Source organism: Belonocnema kinseyi, chromosome 5, assembly GCF_010883055.1.
Source record: "Belonocnema kinseyi isolate 2016_QV_RU_SX_M_011 chromosome 5, B_treatae_v1, whole genome shotgun sequence".
Taxonomy (NCBI): domain Eukaryota; kingdom Metazoa; phylum Arthropoda; class Insecta; order Hymenoptera; family Cynipidae; genus Belonocnema; species Belonocnema kinseyi.
Window position 1 is genome coordinate 113,552,186 of NC_046661.1, and position 6,335 is coordinate 113,558,520.

Sequence of the window (6,335 nt, forward strand, 5' to 3'; positions counted from 1 at the left end):
ATTAATTAGCTGTAAATGACTGTGCTGGAGTTTTTAACCATTTGATTTATCTATTAAACCAAAAAGTTTAAATAGCCTCCTGACTTTTGAAATTATAAAATTTGTTTATGAGAACCATTTGGAATTAAACAATTACAAACTATAACTTCCTAGAATTTGGTTATATTATACTTTTTCAGAACTACTTGGGACTTCGATTGTTAAGATTTAAAATTGCTAGCAATTTTAAAAAGTGTTAATACAAAATGTTGTACTTATTAGTACTTATAATTTGTATTTGTTTTATTTCAAATGATTCTCATAAATAAATTTTCTAATTTTGAAAGCTTATTTAAATTTTTTCGGTTTAATAGATAAATTCAATTTCAAAGGCTCAAAACTCTAGCACAATCATTTGTAGCTAATTATTATTAATGTTAATATTAATATCTGGTGAGATAATATTATTATTATAATATCTTATATAATTAATTATATTATATCAATTCTATTATAATGTACCCTGATTATACTTCTTTTTCAAATTTTCATGTCCTAACTCAAAATTTTAATTATTTTGTAGAATTCCTTGTTTCAGATCTGAATTATAACACAGGCCAACATGGTTTTGTTGTTGAAAAGTGGAGGGTCATTTCCGAAGTAATTTTTTTACGTAGAATCTGAATCTGGGGTCAGACTTCACGTCAGGATTCTAAGATATTTGAGGTTATGTACTAAAAAATGGCGTTCTTGGCTACTTTTGAGGTTATGTACAGAAGACACAACATTTTTTGGGATTTTTTCCTTAGTTGTATCATTTAATACTGCTCTTTCTCTTTCATTTGAGAGTCGCAGAGTTCAATTATCATTTTTCTTTACCAAGTTACGTCAATTTGAAATAACGTGATATGTCCTCTGGCGGACTGAAAGAACCGAATGGAGCCTCCATGAAGTACCCGTAAAGGCCCCATTGGGTCCCCATTCGGTTCCTTTTTAAAAAACTTGAAAAAAAAGCAAAATCAACTTTTAAATTGTTGAAATTCGGATTCTACGTTAAAATTCCCTATAGAAGGTCACGGAATAATCGCAATAGTTTTTCTTGCAACGGTAAAAAGTTTAAAAAAGTATAAGATGTATAACACCTGTTGACTTCTACACTTCAAACGCATCGCCTGTAACTTGATCAACAGGCGTTATACGTCTTATATTTTATTTAAACTTTTTACCGTTGAAAAAAACTATTGCGATTATTCCGTGACCTTCTATAGGGAATTTTAACGTAGAATCCGAATTTCAACAATTTAAAAGTTTATTTTGCTGTTTTTTCGAGTTTTTTAAAAAGGAACCGAATGGGGACCCAATGGGGTCTTTACGGGTACTTTGTAGAGGCTCCATTCGGTTCCTTCGGTCCGCCAGGGTCCCATTATGTCTTGAGCATTTGCTTTAAATACTGTGAGGCAGACATTTTCTACTGGGTATTTTCTCTTGAAAACTTGTACTTGGGGGTTTTCAGGGTTGTTGAAATCCCAAAAAATGTTGTGTCTTCCGTGAATAATCTCAAAAAAAGAAAAAAACTACATTTTTGTGGTATTTAAAGCAAATGTTCAAGACATAGTGGGACATATCTCGTAATTTCAAATTGGCGTAACAAGGTAAAGAAAACTGGTAATTGAACTCTGCTAATCTCAAATTAAAGAGGAGGAGCATTACTGTATGATACAATCAAAGAAAGAATCCCAAAAAATGTTGTGTCTTATGCACATAACCTTAAAAGTAGCCGAAAACGCCATTTTTTGGGTACGTAACCAACAACTGACATGACCCCATTATTTACAGGCCTGTGTAATTTTTTCGAAAAATCTCTGATATAATTCAGAAATACATACAGTTGGTTTGAAAAATTCCCTGTTCCAATTCAAAGTTCAGGGTATTCAAACTTTTAAATCTGAAAATGATTAATTTGAGGTGAGAATCTTTTGAATTCTAAACTTTTAAAACTGAAGCTTGACAAATTTTTAATTCAGAAATATTTCATTCAAACGCTCAATAATTCATACGTAGAAAATACAAACTTCTTAGACCTTTTAATTTTACAGTTTTTTTTAAATCAAATTATGTTAAAATACGAAATTACCAATTTTAAATTTTTATAACTTTAACATTTTAGAGATTTCTGGTTGAAAAATATAAATTAAGCTATTACTTTTAAGGTTCGAAATGATACTACTTCAAGCAAATTTCAGTTCGGAACCTTAAGTTCAAATTATAGCTAAAAAAATGGTGTATTCTAAAACAAAAAAAGTTTGATTCAACAAAAAAGACAAATTTTACAAGAATATCAATGACTTCTCAATAAAAAAATGGATTTTCAGTGAGAGAGTAAAGTTTTTATACATAAAAGATGAAATTTCTCCCAAACCAGAGAAATTTTTAAACCAGTAAGGTAAATTTGCTATAAAACAATTGAATTTTAAGCCCGAAAAAATTAATTAAAAAAAAACTTTCATTTTCAAACAAATATTTATATTTTCAACTAAAATGATGAATCTTCAACAAAGAAGTTAATATTTGTAATTAAAAACTGTTGAACTCATCCAAAAAGATATTAATTTAACAAAAGAGTTGACCTTTCAGTCAATAAGGATTTTTTTTATATTGTTGAATTTCCAAGCCAAAAGATGAGTTTTCAAAAAACAGTGTAAACTTTTTTTTAAACCGAATAGTTCAAAGACTTCTGGTTAAAAAATATAAACCAAAGCTATTATTTTAAATGCTTTGAATTGAAGAATAAATCAATAAATTTTTAAATGTTAAAGACTGCATCATTTTGATCAATAAAAATGGATTAATTACAATTCTTTTTTGAATGGAAACTTTTAGAATTATAAATTGAATTCTTTCATTTTTATTTATAAATCCAAACTCAAAAGTTTTATTTACGAATTGACTATCTTCAAAGGAGATAAATTCTTAACTAAAATTATGAATCTTTAACAAAAAAAGGTTTAAATTTTCTATTAAAAACTGTTGAACTCATCCAAAGAGACAAATTTTTTACAAAACAGTTGAGTTTTCAGTCAATAATTTTTAACTAAAATGACGAGTCTTCAAAAAAAAGATGAAAGTTTTTTTTTTATTAAAAACAGTTTAATTCATCCAAGAAATAAGATTTTTTTACCAAATAGTTGACTTTTCAGTCAAGAAAGAAATTTGTTTAAATTCTTTACATGTAATGCAAATTACACGTGTGTTCAACATGAGTTTAATTACATTAAAAATCTTTTCTTAGCATAATTATATATGTTGAAATTTTTTTATTTTAGTAGCTTAGAATTAAGAATTAATTGTTTACAGTATTTTGAACTTGAAACCGGTTCGAATTACAAAAACATTTTAGCATATAGAAAATATATTTTTTTTCGTGGACCGCTATTTTTCTTTCCCTATCTTCGGCCCTGCAGAGCCAATATATTTATTTATATACAGGGTTTCTAAAAACTTACGGGATGGTTGGATATTTCCTCAGGTAAAATATTTTTCAAAAAATTGAAGGTAATTCCTAAAGTAAATTTCAACGAGGAATTCAATGGTGACCTTCATTTTGACCTTGAAGTTGACCTTCATGGCTTTTTGAAAGTCAACTTTGTTTTTTTAATGGAAACCCCCTTTTTTACATCTGCAATCGATAGAGCGGAAAATTCTACGTTCAGAAACGCACCCAAGTCATAGGTCAATTGTAACGTTCAAGCTCAATTAGAGGTTATATGAAATTAACAAAGTTTTCCAAGAGCTCAGTGCAATTCCTGAAGTAAATTTTAACGAGAAATTCATTGGTAAGCTCTGTATTGATCTTGGTGATGATCTTCAAGGTTTTTTCAAGGTTTTTTTCCAAGCCGTTTACGTTTACGTTCAGCATTACCTAGGAACAACGACGTGGACATAGTAAATTTTGTTCCCTTTGGGGTGCTTGATTAGCGTGAGTCCCCTTGCCTTTCACGCTTCAGTGAAGATGTTCGAACTGAAAACCTTGAGCTTCTTGACAAAAAGCTATGCGATTGTAAAAATGAGTTACAGCATTACGAATCATCTCCCTATCAATCAAAGTAGCCTGTTGCAGAATACGATTCTGCAATTCGTCTAACTTTTGCGGTTGCGTTGAGTATACTTTTCTATTTAAATAACCCCAAAGAAAATAGTCGAGAGGCGTAATATCAGGAGATCTAGCAGGCCACTCGATTTCACCCCTTCTTCCAATCCACCTTTGAGGGAACTGAGTATCCAGATATGCTCGAACCTCCCTACCGTAATGAGCCGCTGCTCCGTCCTGCTGGAACCAAATATATTGAAAATTATCGCCTGTAATCTCCCTTATTCTTGGTACGATTTGGTTTCTGAGAAGCTCTTTAAATGCACGGGCATTGAGATTACCATCGATGAAGAAAGGGCCTATCAATGTATCATCCAAGATACCGACCCAAACATTAATCTTTTGTGGATATTGTGTGTGACTCTCCAACACCCAATCAGGATTTGTGTCTGAACAATATCTACAATTTTGCCTGTTTACTTCAACTTTTAAAGTGAAAGTCGATTCATCTAAAAATACTGTATTGCAGAAGAAAAGAGGATCTCTATAAATTCTGTCCATCATAATTTCACAAAATTTAACCCGACGATCAGGATCGTCTTCATTGAGCTCTTGTACCAGATGAACTTTGTAAGGATGGAAATTAATGCTTTTTAAAATATTTCGAACTGTCCCAGGAGCAACGTCATGCTCATTACTAGCTCGGCGTCAACTAAGGTGTGGGGTTTCAACAAATGCTTGGGCTATGTCCATCTACATCTCCTCAGATCCCGCAGATTTTGGCCGACCAGTTCTCTGAAGGTCCTCGATAGATCTAAGATTCATAAAGCGCCTTACAGTTCTTTCAATTGTCGATTTTGAGACAGGATTGAACCCTTCTCCATTACGAAAAATGCGATTAAAAAGAAAACGAACTTGATCATAAGATCGAACTCGATCTCCCCAACCACACATCATTAATACAGATACCCTCTCTCGTTCCGAAATTTTAGCTTGCACCACAATAATCTTTTAGCGAAAGATAGTAAGTATGTAATATTCGTATGGAAAATCGGTATATGACTTATGGTATCGCCTTAGGTATTGACTTAGGTATCGAAAAACGGTATAGGACTGTATAACTCTTCGGGGAGGAACAGAACTCTCTCCAGAACACCTGGAACTTTTAATGAAAAATTTCCTTATGATTTTACAACATTCAAAACGCTGTAACCAAGATCAATACAGAGCTCACCAATGAATTTATCGTTGAAATTTACTTCAGGAATTACACTGACCTCTTGGAAAACTTTGTTAATTTCAAATAACCTCTAACTGACCTTGAACGTTACAATTGACCTATGACTTGGGTACGTATCTGAACGTAGAATTTTCCGCTCTATCGATTGCAAATGTAAAAAAGGGGGTTTCCATTTGAAAAAACAAAGTTGACCTTGAAAAAGTCATGGAGGTTATCTTGAAGGTCAAAATGAAGGTCATTATTGACTTCCTCGTTGAAATTTACTTCAGGAATGACCTTCGCTTTTTTGAAAAACATTTTACCTGAGGAAATATCCAACCATCCCGTGACTTTTTAGACACCCTGTATAAGGCTCAAAATTGTTGTTTTTCTTTCATTACATAACCTTCCTTCCAATTTAGTAATTTAAGTTTTGAGATTTTGTACTTTATCAATTTATCAATTGAAGGTTCTCTACTCTACTTGGATAATTTTTTGATAATACATTTATAAATGTATTTACTCACAACATTGCCAAAACTTTTTTCCCGCGAAATTGATAAAATACATTTCAATATTTTATTTCTTTTTTCCTAACAGATGTCTTTAAGATTTTTTAAATTCTAATTTTATAGTAATAATAGTTGCGTCACATAAATTTTAAAAACTTAATCAATTCTCAAAAAATAATATATTTTTATGTGGGCTAAATTTGAATCTGACCAGACTATTGGCCCTTAGTGTTACGCCCTCTGGACAGAAGAGCCAGAAAGAGTACATTACTATATCTATTTTGGGTTATACAAAATAATATTTGTAAGATTTTATTCAAAATTATCCGCTTTTACAGTTGTATTGTCGTTTAGTTTTAGTTTTGTTTTACACAAGAATGTACGAGGGTAGTTCAATAAGTCCTTAGAATGAAGTATAAAAACCATTTTTTTTTGGGTAAATTTTTTATTTTTCAACATAATCTCCTTGGAGCTCTATACACTTGGTCAATCGCTTTTCAAGTTTTTTTAATCCTTCAGAAAAGTGCGTTTTCGGAAG

The 6,335-nt window shown here is 31.2% G+C and overlaps 1 protein-coding gene across 1 annotated transcript in view; it reads right to left on the reverse strand.

Moving 5' to 3' along the window:
• LOC117173368 (UDP-glucuronosyltransferase 2B31-like) overlaps nucleotides 1–6,335 on the reverse strand; it is a 32,445-nt gene that overhangs the window by 9,555 nt on the left and 16,555 nt on the right. The gene's annotated exons all lie outside the window — the stretch shown is intronic.